At 40.8% G+C, this 15,273-nt stretch overlaps 2 long non-coding RNA genes across 3 annotated transcripts; both read right to left on the reverse strand.

Moving 5' to 3' along the window:
• Positions 1 to 1,093: 1,093 nt before the first annotated feature.
• Positions 1,094 to 4,571, reverse strand: LOC120993382. Of its 2 annotated transcripts, none has more exons than XR_005777246.1 (4): positions 4,526 to 4,571; positions 3,698 to 3,761; positions 2,802 to 2,840; positions 1,094 to 1,530 (listed from the first exon to the last, which is right to left on the reverse strand). It is a non-coding gene; the product is annotated as an uncharacterized LOC120993382 (long non-coding RNA). The 2 variants fall into 2 exon arrangements; XR_005777243.1 differs by lacking the exon at positions 4,526 to 4,571 and adding an exon at positions 3,887 to 4,474.
• A 2,247-nt stretch (positions 4,572 to 6,818) lies between these two features.
• Positions 6,819 to 10,331, reverse strand: LOC120993375. The gene is made up of 5 exons (XR_005777240.1): positions 10,251 to 10,331; positions 9,612 to 9,781; positions 9,423 to 9,486; positions 8,527 to 8,565; positions 6,819 to 7,254 (listed from the first exon to the last, which is right to left on the reverse strand). It is a non-coding gene; the product is annotated as an uncharacterized LOC120993375 (long non-coding RNA).
• Positions 10,332 to 15,273: the final 4,942 nt, after the last annotated feature.

Genomic DNA, 15,273 nt, shown 5'->3' on the forward strand with positions numbered 1-15,273 from the left:
TCAGTCTACTGCAGAAAGAAAAAAGGAAAAAAAAAGGTCTCTGATACGTTGCCTGGACTTTTCACGCTGCAGATCCTAGTATAGTGATGTGGGTCAAGGTTACTTTAAATCCAAATTGTATGAAAATACGATCTGGCTGCAGATTTTCCTGAAGTCCTCTATCACACCATGTGGTTTTACACCATCAGATCCAAGCACGGGACGAAATGTAAGTACTCATAGAATTCCTCCCCTCATCCAAACCTATAAAAACCATGGGGTCGCAGAATAGTGAAGCACATTCACATATATGTCCCGTAAAGAGGTTTTTTGTACTTAGTCCTAAGTAGACGCCCCTGACGAAGCTCAAGCAGCGAAACCCGGGTCGGGCAGCGTGGAGATTTTATATTCTGATATACTGATTACAAGTGTAACTTTGTGAGTACAATAAACCTCTTTACGGGACATATATGTGAATGTGCTTCACTATTCTACGACTCCTTGGTTTTTATAGGTTTGGATGAGGGGAGGAATTTTATGAGTATTTGTAAAACTCCTGTAAAACCGCATGGTGTGAAAGAGGACTTCAGGATTATCTGCAGCGCAATCCTATTTACGTAAAATTCAGTCTACTGCACCCCAATCTTCTGTTCAGGATAAGATTTTGACCCTCCACACATGGGTCTACTGAGGAACATAAGCATTTTTTACTCTATGATGCATATCGTGGTCCAGACAGGTCCTGCTATAATCTGTAGATTGGTCCATCACATGTATTTAGTCTGTAGTAAATCCTATCGATACCATAACTTGGACTGGAATATCAGACAGAGGTGGCCATGCAGATGAGCGAGAATCACTGGCTTGGCCATGTTTATAGCTCCCCTAGACCTTCATATATTGGCCCATGCATATCCATGCTCAGTTTTCCTACATATATCATTCATGAGGGATTTACTGAAATCCAGGTCATGGTGGTAGGATGGGGACCGCCACTAACTTTAATCTGGTCAATTCCACAGCAATATAGACTGATTGTGATCTGATTGGTCAGAGATTGGTCAGTGTCAAAGATCCCAGATCGCTTTTTAATGAATCAATGAAAATAGATAAAAACAATGTCAGCAATCATTTTATTTTCATCAGACACATCTAAAACTTTCAATTTTGATGATTGCTAATAAGACACACATGGGATGGTTTACTTGTTGGAGCCAACGTTGGGGAGATCCTGTGGAAGGACACATCTCTTGCTGTTAGGTAGGAGCGCGTAGTTGGGTTTACATGCACAGCCGTGCATACATTCTATTCTAAGGCAATTTGGGGGAGATACAACACCGGGGCAGTTATTGGCACAAATGGAATATGTTGTGTTCCCGCTTCAGAGTCTGCACTTATCCTTTTGCACACATTTACCCCTGATATTTTGTACAGTGCCCTTTGGGCAGAAACAACCTGGAACACACATATAATTGCATATAGGATTCGGTTTATCGCAGGTTGGTGGACAGTTGCTCCCACAATCAGTATATACTTTGCCATCTGTACAGTCTGCAAAAGAAGAATTAAGAACAAGTTAAAAGAATGTCTGGGATTAGGAAAACATGGCTGCTTTCTTCCAAAAGTGTAGTGCCACGCCTTTCCAGAGGATGGTTGTAGTATCAGCTCTATTCCATGGACAGGAGGGGGCGCTGTTTCTTAAAGCAGCCTTTGTTTTATAGGATCAGTCGGACCCTTGGCTGTTGATGTGCAGCTTAGGGACACCGTCAGTGGCTCTTTTTATTTCATTTACACACTCTCCCGACCCTGGTGTAAATTAGGTGGGATTGGAAAACCCCTTTAAGTAATGAAAAAAACTAAACAATAAACTAATAAAATAATGAGGTGATAACGGCAAACAATGTACAATATGCACATATGCCGAATTGCTATGGAAGTGTCCAAAGAGCAAGGATCGTCCCATTGCATTCCTTTATCTGGCAAACCAGGTGTGTGCTGAAATGCCAGTCCAGATATATAATCCAAGGAATCCAGGAATAGTGTGAGGCCTCGGCTGATAGCATTGCTCCGAGACACCAGAGGTGTGAAACCACTAGGTACAGATAGTTGATGGAGTCACATCCTTCAGCAGAAAGTTCTTCTTTTATTAAAGATCTTTACGAAGGAAGATGTTTCTTATATAATGGTTCATAAAAGGTAAGACCAAACCAACTATCCATACCTAGTGATGTAATTCACCTGCATGTGCTAGGGAAGCAGTAAAGACCGGCCATTAGTGCTGGTGACGTCACCGGGCTCACTGCTAGGTGGAAGTCTCTGCCTAGGATACCCATAGTGAGACCCGGTACCTCACCGTAGAAAAAGAAAAAGCCCTTGCCCTGTGCTATGCACCGCAGGACAAGGGGAAACATTGGAGCGTGAAATGCTCCGATGCTCCACTCATTCATGCTGAATGAGGGAAGAAGGGGTTAAGTCCGGGCTCAGCTCAGCTCTTAAACTAGACTGTAGAAGATTCATTCTTATTCTTTGGACACTTTCATCAACTCAGTATAGTATAATATAGTTTAGTATTATACACTGGTTGCCTTTATCCCATCTGTTGTTTTGTGAGGGCGAGTTAATGGTTTATTGGTATGTTACAATGTCACCACTAATAGAAAGTCTCATTGGGAATGATGGTTTCAATTCGAAGAAACAACAATTCTGAGCCCATTTTATGGCCGGAGCAGCAGCTGTCACTTTGACTAATGGACTGTTACCCGGGGACTATAGACTCAATATGGAGAAAGTAAAATCTAATACTTATAGTAACAAATCCTTACCAGGTATTGATTTTGCTGTTACCAGAGCAAGGAGCACACCTGCAAAATGAAAATAAAAATGCTAAGTTCGTGTAAAGAAAAATTCAAAGAACATATGGAACGCGAGGAGTTTCTAAGAAACCGGCACCTAGTGCTGTCAGCAGTCCAACAAGATGAAGGGTATGAGAGGGACTACTGAGTTAGGAGATACAATGGGGCCTGGTCACCACAGGGGTCCTCGTTAAAACTTAGCAAATTATCCATAATGCTATGTCCCTGCCTCACCTTAAATAATTATTTGGAAGTATCTGTCTTCTAATGAGCAGACAAAAGAGATGAGACTACTGAATACTTTCATTGTCCACCAAGGACCAGAAGTTGACTGCACCACTGCCTGTAAGGATGCAAACATTTTACTAGAAATTTTGAGCGACTATGGTCTGTTACGGGTAGGTTTATATTTCTCTTACAGCAGATGGCAATGACCTAATGAACGTCACTATATGTTCCTACAATGTATTGAGTTTCGCCAATCGGACTTGATTTTGTGGGTTCCACCTTTTGAGGACAATCTACTTGGTGACACTGCTGTATTCCTTGCTGGTCCTAGCTAGTACTAAGGAAGATTCATCAGCTTCAGATACATAGAGAGGTAAGGGTTTAGTTGTATGTAGCTGATTGGTATCATATAGTTCAGCAGATAATTTGTTCTTGAGATTGTGCTGAGACTTCCTGCTCTGAAAGGGAGAGAAAGAGCTGCTAGAGTCTGAAATCTAAACTGTTCATTGATTATCTACAGAGACCCGAGTGACAATGAAATACTAGTAAAATAAAAAGTAAAAACCAATGCTTTTACTTGGGGATGTAATTTGCAGTAAGAACCAATAGTATACAAACATATCATATGTGCAACTCACTTAGAGATATCAGCAGCAATGTGATTGTTCGTGTCATGTTTAACTGAGAGGTCTAACTTTTTTCCTGTAAATAATGAATTTAAATGATTAGAGTGATCAAATATTATCAGAGGTCTGCAAATATACTTATAGGATTCACACTTTGTCTGTTCTTGAACCAAGTTGCTTCCCCACTCGCAACACACACACCATGATGGCACATTTGAGTAAATCAGTTGGATATTTTCAAAGTATGACAACTTCATTTCAGATTGAAGTCACATCCACAATCTACTGATCGATGTGGGTGCAGCTTCTCTAATCTCTGGTGATCTGTAGGGGAAGCACAATGTGGCCGCTCAGTTTCCCTGCGGTGGCCACTTCAGGAGAAATGTGGTATTACATGTCAGCAATACAAGTGAATATGCATCCATGTAACACATGGACATGCTGAGTCCCCCATAACGAAGAAGATTCCATGTTATCCATATTCCCCAACTGATGGGACAAACCTTACAATCAAACAAGAAAAGACAAGTCAGCTATCAGCTCTGGTTGGCCTCAAACTGCTTTCCAGTGGGTGATAAGATTTTAGGAAGGACTTTCCCTCCTCATTTGAAAGGCAATAGAAGAAAATAACGGATAAGAATCTGCAATGGGAGCCTGATCCTGCTTTCTACTCTAAGAGTTGGTAGAACCAATCTCTGGATCCTTCGTATTGAAGTGCATGTAGAGGTATGAACCAGCCCCAAAGTGAGGCCCCTCTGTGATGTTAGTACAAACCTATCATATTGGTGAAATAATATAATATCTTTTCTTCCAGATAAGAGTAGAAGCTTTGGTACATACCTGTATGATGCACTGTGTATTGTCTTCTGTTGATGCAGGGATACTACTGGTGTGCTATTATATATACATTGAGGGTATGGGTGTGTTCAGGGTGTGTGATCGGTGACCTAGTATTGGTTTATAATGTGTCATAGATCTCATTATGTAATATTTAATTATTTTACCAGGAATACATGAACATTATGATTTTAAGAGCTGGTTCAACTTTATGTAAATAAGTAGTGTTGAGTGAAGCGAAGCATCTGAAGCAGAATTCGGTCCAAAGTTTAGAAAAACTTAGATTTTAAAATAAACCCCATACCCTGCCATTTTTCACCTTAAGGACCCGGCCATTTTTAGCAAATCTGACATGTGTCACTTTATGTGGTAATAACTTTAAAACGCTTTTACATATCTAGGCCATTCTGAGATTGTTTTCTTGTCACATATTGTACTTCAAGACAGTGGTAAAATGGAGTCAAAAAAATTCATTTTTATTTATATAAAATAAAATAACAAATTTACCCAAAAAATTGAAAAATTACCAAATTTCCAAATTTCAATTTCCCTACTTTTATAATAGATAGTAATACCTTCAAAATAGTAATTACTTTACATTCCCCATATGTCTACTTCATGTTTGAATCATTTTGAAAATGACACTTTATTTTTTGAGGACGTTAGAAGTTTAGAAGCAAATCTTAAAATTTTTAAGAACATTTCCAAACCCCAATTTTTTCATGACCAGTTCAGTTATGAAGTCACTTTCTGGGGCTTACATATTAGAAACCACCCATAAATCAGCCCATTTTAGCAACTACACTCCTCCAGCTATTCAAAACGGATTGTACAAACTTTGTTAAGAATTAAATGAAAATGGGAATGAAATTCGTCAAAATTTCCCTTTTTTTTTTAACAGATTTTACATTTTAATCTATTTTTTCTTCAACACATTAAGGGTTAACAGCCAAACAAAACTCAAAATTTATTACCCTGAATCTGGAGTTTACAGAAACACCCCATGTGTGCTCAAAAACCGAAGTATGGGCGCACAGCAGGCTTCAGAGTGGAAGGAACACTACATGGCTTTTGGAGAGCGGATTTAGCTGGAATGGTAATTGGGAGCTATGTCACATATGAAGACACCTTGAGGTGGCCCTACAATGGACACCCCCAAAAAGTGACCCCATTCTGGAAACTATACCCCTCAAGGAATATGTTAAGGTGTGTAGTGAGCACTTTGACCCATTGGGCGTTTCACAGAATTAGGAAACGCTTGGCTGTGAAAATGAAAAATTTTATTTTTTGCACATTTTTCACTTTCACAAGGGGTAACAGGACAAAATGCACCCCACATTTTGTTACCCATTTCCCCCTGAATACGCCAACACCCAATATATGCTCAAAAAATTATGTATGGGTGCATGTCAGGGTCCAAAAGGGAAGTAGCGCTAAAGGGCTTTTTGAGGACAGATTTTGCAGGATTTGCTTTTGTGAGCTATGTCGCATATGAAGACTGAGGTACCCCTAGATTTGAAATCCACAAAAGTGACCACATTCTGGAAACTACACCCCTCAAGGATTATTTCAAGATGTGTAGAGATAACTTTGTCCTCAAAGGTAAATCATGGAATTGGCTGTGAAAATGAAAAATTAATTTTTTTTCCAATAAAATGGACTTTAGGACCAAATTTTTCACTTTCAAAAGGGGGAACTGGAGAAAATGTACCCCCTAATTTATTGACCATTTTCTCCTGATTACATCAATACTCCATATGTGCTTGTAAACTGCTATATGGGCTACCACAGGGGTCATAAGGAAAGGATCACCAAATAGCTTCTGGAAGGCAGATTTCACCGGAATAATTCAAAGACGCCATCTTGCAATTGAACACACCCTGAGGTAGCCCTAGAGTGGAAACCCCCAAAAAGTGACCCCATTATGGAAACTACACCCCTCAAGGAATATTTCAAGGTGTGCAGTGAGCATTTTGACCCATCAGGCATTTCACAGAATTAGGAAACGCTTGGCTGTGAAAATAAAAAATGACATTTTCCAGAAAAAGTTTCTTTACACCCACATTTTTCACTTTCACAAGGGGTAACAGGACAAAATGCACCCCACATTTTGTTACCCATTTCCCCCAAATACGCCAACACCCCATATTTGCTAAAAAAATGATGTATGGTCGCACAGCTGGCGTCAGAGTGGAAGGAGCACCATATGGCGGTTAGGAGAGAGGATTTATCAGGAATGGTAATTGGGGCCTATGTCCCAGATCGCTTTTTAATGAATCAATGAAAATAGATAAAAACAATGTCAGCAATCATTTTATTTTCATCAGACACATCTAAAACTTTCAATTTTGATGATTGCTAATAAGACACACATGGGATGGTTTACTTGTTGGAGCCAACGTTGGAGAGATCCTGTGGAAGGACACATCTCTTGCTGTTAGGTAGGAGCGCGTAGTTGGGTTTACATGCACAGCCGTGCATACATTCTATTCTAAGGCAATTTGGGGGAGATACAACACCGGGGCAGTTATTGGCACAAATGGAATATGTTGTGTTCCCGCTTCAGAGTCTGCACTTATCCTTTTGCACACATTTACCCCTGATATTTTGTACAGTGCCCTTTGGGCAGAAACAACCTGGAACACACATATAATTGCATATAGGATTCGGTTTATCGCAGGTTGGTGGACAGTTGCTCCCACAATCAGTATATACTTTGCCATCTGTACAGTCTGCAAAAGAAGAATTAAGAACAAGTTAAAAGAATGTCTGGGATTAGGAAAACATGGCTGCTTTCTTCCAAAAGTGTAGTGCCACGCCTTTCCAGAGGATGGTTGTAGTATCAGCTCTATTCCATGGACAGGAGGGGGCGCTGTTTCTTAAAGCAGCCTTTGTTTTATAGGATCAGTCGGACCCTTGGCTGTTGATGTGCAGCTTAGGGACACCGTCAGTGGCTCTTTTTATTTCATTTACACACTCTCCCGACCCTGGTGTAAATTAGGTGGGATTGGAAAACCCCTTTAAGTAATGAAAAAAACTAAACAATAAACTAATAAAATAATGTAGGTGATAACGGCAAACAATGTACAATATGCACATATGCCGAATTGCTATGGAAGTGTCCAAAGAGCAAGGATCGTCCCATTGCATTCCTTTATCTGGCAAACCAGGTGTGTGCTGAAATGCCAGTCCAGATATATAAACTAAGGAATCCAGGTATAGTGTGAGGCCTCGGCTGATAGCATTGCTCCGAGACACCAGAGGTGTGAAACCACTAGGTACAGATAGTTGATGGAGTCACATCCTTCAGCAGAAAGTTCTTCTTTTATTAAAGATCTTTACGAAGGAAGATGTTTCTTATATAATGGTTCATAAAAGGTAAGACCAAACCAACTATCCATACCTAGTGATGTAATTCACCTGCATGTGCTAGGGAAGCAGTAAAGACCGGCCATTAGTGCTGGTGACGTCACCGGGCTCACTGCTAGGTGGAAGTCTCTGCCTAGGATACCCATAGTGAGACCCGGTACCTCACCGTAGAAAAAGAAAAAGCCCTTGCCCTGTGCTATGCACCGCAGGACAAGGGGAAACATTGGAGCGTGAAATGCTCCGATGCTCCACTCATTCATGCTGAATGAGGGAAGAAGGGGTTAAGTCCGGGCTCAGCTCAGCTCTTAAACTAGACTGTAGAAGATTCATTCTTATTCTTTGGACACTTTCATCAACTCAGTATAGTATAATATAGTTTAGTATTATACACTGGTTGCCTTTATCCCATCTGTTGTTTTGTGAGGGCGAGTTAATGGTTTATTGGTATGTTACAATGTCACCACTAATAGAAAGTCTCATTGGGAATGATGGTTTCAATTCGAAGAAACAACAATTCTGAGCCCATTTTATGGCCGGAGCAGCAGCTGTCACTTTGACTAATGGACTGTTACCCGGGGACTATAGACTCAATATGGAGAAAGTAAAATCTAATACTTATAGTAACAAATCCTTACCAGGTATTGATTTTGCTGTTACCAGAGCAAGGAGCACACCTGCAAAATGAAAATAAAAATGCTAAGTTCGTGTAAAGAAAAATTCAAAGAACATATGGAACGCGAGGAGTTTCTAAGAAACCGGCACCTAGTGCTGTCAGCAGTCCAACAAGATGAAGGGTATGAGAGGGACTACTGAGTTAGGAGATACAATGGGGCCTGGTCACCACAGGGGTCCTCGTTAAAACTTAGCAAATTATCCATAATGCTATGTCCCTGCCTCACCTTAAATAATTATTTGGAAGTATCTGTCTTCTAATGAGCAGACAAAAGAGATGAGACTACTGAATACTTTCATTGTCCACCAAGGACCAGAAGTTGACTGCACCACTGCCTGTAAGGATGCAAACATTTTACTAGAAATTTTGAGCGACTATGGTCTGTTACGGGTAGGTTTATATTTCTCTTACAGCAGATGGCAATGACCTAATGAACGTCACTATATGTTCCTACAATGTATTGAGTTTCGCCAATCGGACTTGATTTTGTGGGTTCCACCTTTTGAGGACAATCTACTTGGTGACACTGCTGTATTCCTTGCTGGTCCTAGCTAGTACTAAGGAAGATTCATCAGCTTCAGATACATAGAGAGGTAAGGGTTTAGTTGTATGTAGCTGATTGGTATCATATAGTTCAGCAGATAATTTGTTCTTGAGATTGTGCTGAGACTTCCTGCTCTGAAAGGGAGAGAAAGAGCTGCTAGAGTCTGAAATCTAAACTGTTCATTGATTATCTACAGAGACCCGAGTGACAATGAAATACTAGTAAAATAAAAAGTAAAAACCAATGCTTTTACTTGGGGATGTAATTTGCAGTAAGAACCAATAGTATACAAACATATCATATGTGCAACTCACTTAGAGATATCAGCAGCAATGTGATTGTTCGTGTCATGTTTAACTGAGAGGTCTAACTTTTTTCCTGTAAATAATGAATTTAAATGATTAGAGTGATCAAATATTATCAGAGGTCTGCAAATATACTTATAGGATTCACACTTTGTCTGTTCTTGAACCAAGTTGCTTCCCCACTCGCAACACACTCACCATGATGGCACATTTGAGTAAATCAGTTGGATATTTTCAAAGTATGACAACTTCATTTCAGATTGAAGTCACATCCACAATCTACTGATCGATGTGGGTGCAGCTTCTCTAATCTCTGGTGATCTGTAGGGGAAGCACAATGTGGCCGCTCAGTTTCCCTGCGGTGGCCACTTCAGGAGAAATGTGGTATTACATGTCAGCAATACAAGTGAATATGCATCCATGTAACACATGGACATGCTGAGTCCCCCATAACGAAGAAGATTCCATGTTATCCATATTCCCCAACTGATGGGACAAACCTTACAATCAAACAAGAAAAGACAAGTCAGCTATCAGCTCTGGTTGGCCTCAAACTGCTTTCCAGTGGGTGATAAGATTTTAGGAAGGACTTTCCCTCCTCATTTGAAAGGCAATAGAAGAAAATAACGGATAAGAATCTGCAATGGGAGCCTGATCCTGCTTTCTACTCTAAGAGTTGGTAGAACCAATCTCTGGATCCTTCGTATTGAAGTGCATGTAGAGGTATGAACCAGCCCCAAAGTGAGGCCCCTCTGTGATGTTAGTACAAACCTATCATATTGGTGAAATAATATAATATCTTTTCTTCCAGATAAGAGTAGAAGCTTTGGTACATACCTGGATGATGCACTGTGTATTGTCTTCTGTTGATGCAGGGATACTACTGGTGCGCTATTATATATACATTGAGGGTATGGGTGTGTTCAGGGTGTGTGATCGGTGACCTAGTATTGGTTTATAATGTGTCATAGATCTCATTATGTAATATTTAATTATTTTACCAGGAATACATGAACATTATGATTTTAAGAGCTGGTTCAACTTTATGTAAATAAGTAGTGTTGAGTGAAGCGAAGCATCTGAAGCAGAATTCGGTCCAAAGTTTAGAAAAACTTAGATTTTAAAATAAACCCCATACCCTGCCATTTTTCACCTTAAGGACCCGGCCATTTTTAGCAAATCTGACATGTGTCACTTTATGTGGTAATAACTTTAAAACGCTTTTACATATCTAGGCCATTCTGAGATTGTTTTCTTGTCACATATTGTACTTCAAGACAGTGGTAAAATGGAGTCAAAAAAATTCATTTTTATTTATATAAAATAAAATAACAAATTTACCCAAAAAATTGAAAAATTACCAAATTTCCAAATTTCAATTTCCCTACTTTTATAATAGATAGTAATACCTTCAAAATAGTAATTACTTTACATTCCCCATATGTCTACTTCATGTTTGAATCATTTTGAAAATGACACTTTATTTTTTGAGGACGTTAGAAGTTTAGAAGCAAATCTTAAAATTTTTAAGAACATTTCCAAACCCCAATTTTTTCATGACCAGTTCAGTTATGAAGTCACTTTCTGGGGCTTACATATTAGAAACCACCCATAAATCAGCCCATTTTAGCAACTACACTCCTCCAGCTATTCAAAACGGATTGTACAAACTTTGTTAAGAATTAAATGAAAATGGGAATGAAATTCGTCAAAATTTCCCTTTTTTTTTTAACAGATTTTACATTTTAATCTATTTTTTCTTCAACACATTAAGGGTTAACAGCCAAACAAAACTCAAAATTTATTACCCTGAATCTGGAGTTTACAGAAACACCCCATGTGTGCTCAAAAACCGAAGTATGGGCGCACAGCAGGCTTCAGAGTGGAAGGAACACTACATGGCTTTTGGAGAGCGGATTTAGCTGGAATGGTAATTGGGAGCTATGTCACATATGAAGACACCTTGAGGTGGCCCTACAATGGACACCCCCAAAAAGTGACCCCATTCTGGAAACTATACCCCTCAAGGAATATGTTAAGGTGTGTAGTGAGCACTTTGACCCATTGGGCGTTTCACAGAATTAGGAAACGCTTGGCTGTGAAAATGAAAAATTTTATTTTTTGCACATTTTTCACTTTCACAAGGGGTAACAGGACAAAATGCACCCCACATTTTGTTACCCATTTCCCCCTGAATACGCCAACACCCAATATATGCTCAAAAAATTATGTATGGGTGCATGTCAGGGTCCAAAAGGGAAGTAGCGCTAAAGGGCTTTTTGAGGACAGATTTTGCAGGATTTGCTTTTGTGAGCTATGTCGCATATGAAGACTGAGGTACCCCTAGATTTGAAATCCACAAAAGTGACCACATTCTGGAAACTACACCCCTCAAGGATTATTTCAAGATGTGTAGAGATAACTTTGTCCTCAAAGGTAAATCATGGAATTGGCTGTGAAAATGAAAAATTAATTTTTTTTCCAATAAAATGGACTTTAGGACCAAATTTTTCACTTTCAAAAGGGGGAACTGGAGAAAATGTACCCCCTAATTTATTGACCATTTTCTCCTGATTACATCAATACTCCATATGTGCTTGTAAACTGCTATATGGGCTACCACAGGGGTCATAAGGAAAGGATCACCAAATAGCTTCTGGAAGGCAGATTTCACCGGAATAATTCAAAGACGCCATCTTGCAATTGAACACACCCTGAGGTAGCCCTAGAGTGGAAACCCCCAAAAAGTGACCCCATTATGGAAACTACACCCCTCAAGGAATATTTCAAGGTGTGCAGTGAGCATTTTGACCCATCAGGCATTTCACAGAATTAGGAAACGCTTGGCTGTGAAAATAAAAAATGACATTTTCCAGAAAAAGTTTCTTTACACCCACATTTTTCACTTTCACAAGGGGTAACAGGACAAAATGCACCCCACATTTTGTTACCCATTTCCCCCAAATACGCCAACACCCCATATTTGCTAAAAAAATGATGTATGGTCGCACAGCTGGCGTCAGAGTGGAAGGAGCACCATATGGCGGTTAGGAGAGAGGATTTATCAGGAATGGTAATTGGGGCCTATGTCGCATATGAAGACACCCTGAGGTGGCCCTATAGTGAAAACCCCCAAAAGTGACCCCCTTCCAGAAACTACACCCCCGTACGAACATTTTAAGTGGTGGAAAGGGTACTTTTTACCAAACAGGTGTCTCACAGAAAAGAATATGTAGTGGTTGTTGGAAAGTGGGTATTCAAGCGAGGTGGACTAAATCAGATATAAAATGGAAATATTTCAGGGAGCATAAAAAGTAATATTCCATGAAAGAATGGTAGATTCTGAAGCAGTCCTGCATGCACAGGCCAGGTGTTTCAGGGCAGGTTTCGCATTGGTAAATGGTGTCTTTCCTTATCCCTCTTTTGTGACACACCCTGCATCTTTTTTGGGTCCTTCCCTTCCTTGTTGCCCTGACTTCCTGAAGTACTTGGACCCTCCCCCGACTGGGTTTGAAAAATTAGGGCTTTAATTACCACCTCTTGGAACTGAAGGAAAGTTCCTCTGTGGCCTGAAGATTGAAATAAGATGTACGCATTGCACATTGCCATCTGTACAATGTGTACGGTCAGCTTTTTGTACCACACTTTTGTTTTTCGTGTGGCACTGTAGGACTTCATAAGTTGATCTGCAAGATCCACCCCTCCCATGTGCCTGTTGTAATCGAGGATGCAGTCTGGTTTGGGGACAGTGGTAGTGGTGCCTCGTACAGCGGCAGGGGAGCTGGCATTAGTGTGAATGGTGGTCAGTACAAGGACGTCCCTCTTCTCTTTGTACTTAAAGAGGACCTTTCACCGATTATGACAATGTGAACTAAGTATACAGACATGTAGAGCGGCGCCCGGGGATCTCACTGCACTTACTATTATCCCTGGGCGCCTCTCCGTTCTCCTGATATGCCCTCCGGTATCTTCGGTCACAAAGTTATGGTAGGCGGAGTCTGCCCTTGTTCTGCTGTAGCGCTGGATTGGAAAATAACCTCCCAGGCTGTGAGCTCTGCGCTGCGATTGGCCAGCGCTACAGCAGAACAAGGGCAGACTCCGCCTACCTTAACTTAGTGACTGAAATCTCCGCCTACTATAACTTACTGAGCGAAGATTCCGGAGGGCATAGCGCGAGAACGGAGCGGTGCCCAGGGATAATAGTAAGTGCAGTGAGATCCCCGGGCGCCGCTCTCCATGTCTGTATACTTAGTTCACATTGTCATAATCGGTGAAAGGTCCTCTTTAACCACCTGCATATTCTCATTCCTCACCCATTCTCAGTGGTTACCCTACCAGGGATCTAGGGAGGCCTCTTTGATATTTGCATACTGTGCCACAAGCCACAGTACCCCTGGCAGTTAGGGACCTGAATAGGGGTATGCTGGTATAATACTTATCCACATAGAGGTGGTAACCCTTATCCAGCAGTGGATGCAGTAATTCCCACACAATCTTCCCACTAACTCCTAGGACGGGGGGGCATTCTGGGGGTTCTATTCTATAATCCTTCCCTTCGTAAACGCAAAATTTGTGGGTGTACCCGGAGCTACTCTCACAGAGTTTGTATAGTTTTATTCCATACCTTGCCCGTTTCCTAGGCAGGTATTGGCGGAATCTAATCCTCCCTTTAAACAACAATAGGGACTCATCTACACTGACATTTTTCTCTGGGTTGTTGCTGAAGTGGTCAATGACAGGCCTAACCTTGAACAGTCGGTCAAATGTTGGGTCGTTTTGGGGTGGGCACTGTGTAATGTCATTGTAGTGTAGGAATTTTCGGATTGATTAAAATCGCTTCCGGATCATGGTCCGACTGTAAATTGGAGTCTGGTATAAAATGTCAGAACTACAATATTGCCTAACGTTTGGCTTCTTTACTATGCCCATATGCAGCACGAGTCCCCAAAACTTCTTCATCTCTGCTGCATCTACTGGGGTCCAACCTAGGGGTCTAGCGTATGGCGAACTAGGGTTCTGTGCAATGAATTGCAATTGGTTTTGGCCACCATTAGATTTACAAAATCCTCAGAGAAGAAGATTTTGAAAAAATATAGCTAGAGGGTCCCTCATCAGAGGATGATCTGCAGAAAAAAAAAAACTTGCAGCGCAAACTGAGTAGACGCGATCAGTAATGGACACTGTATCCAGCGCAACACACCACAGGGGCACAACTAAAGATTAAGACCGCTGAAGAAGGCCCTGACAGGCCGAAACGTCCGGTCGCCATTCTGATTTACACATGCTCGTCCTATATACTCTGTAATTGCACTGGATCATGATCATGTGATGATTAAAATTTAACAAGCAAAGAAAGAAAAAAATACTGTGTGCTGCAATTTTCTACTACTGTAGACTGTGAACATGCACCGTAGACTAACTCATGTCTCACATTGGTTGCCAGAGACGCAGCGTTTTCAGGGAATCGGGCATGATTTCGGCGAAACACGTTGGGGGGCAGAGTTTGAGTATTTCATTTTAGTACAGTTAGGGGCACAGATTTATGGTTACATCTAAGAGAAAATTAGATTAGAGAAAGAAGCATTCTGGCAGCGCGCGCCAACGCTGAAAAAGTGGTAGTTGCTAGTATACACAGCTGATAACATGGGAACAGTAGTACTCCCAGTATAACTACATAATCCACGATCTGTGCCACCACCGAGAGTTTTTCTTTGCTCTACTACAAAGTTTAAATATGTGAATTAAATGAAAGTGAAGTCTTATCTGTTTAGCGACACACGTGCTGCTAATAGGACACACATACTCTTTTGACTATATAGATAATTTTACCCTTGGTCTGTGCACAACTCAGAGCGGTAGC

This window comes from Bufo bufo, chromosome 1, assembly GCF_905171765.1.
Source record: "Bufo bufo chromosome 1, aBufBuf1.1, whole genome shotgun sequence".
Taxonomy (NCBI): Eukaryota; Metazoa; Chordata; class Amphibia; order Anura; family Bufonidae; genus Bufo; species Bufo bufo.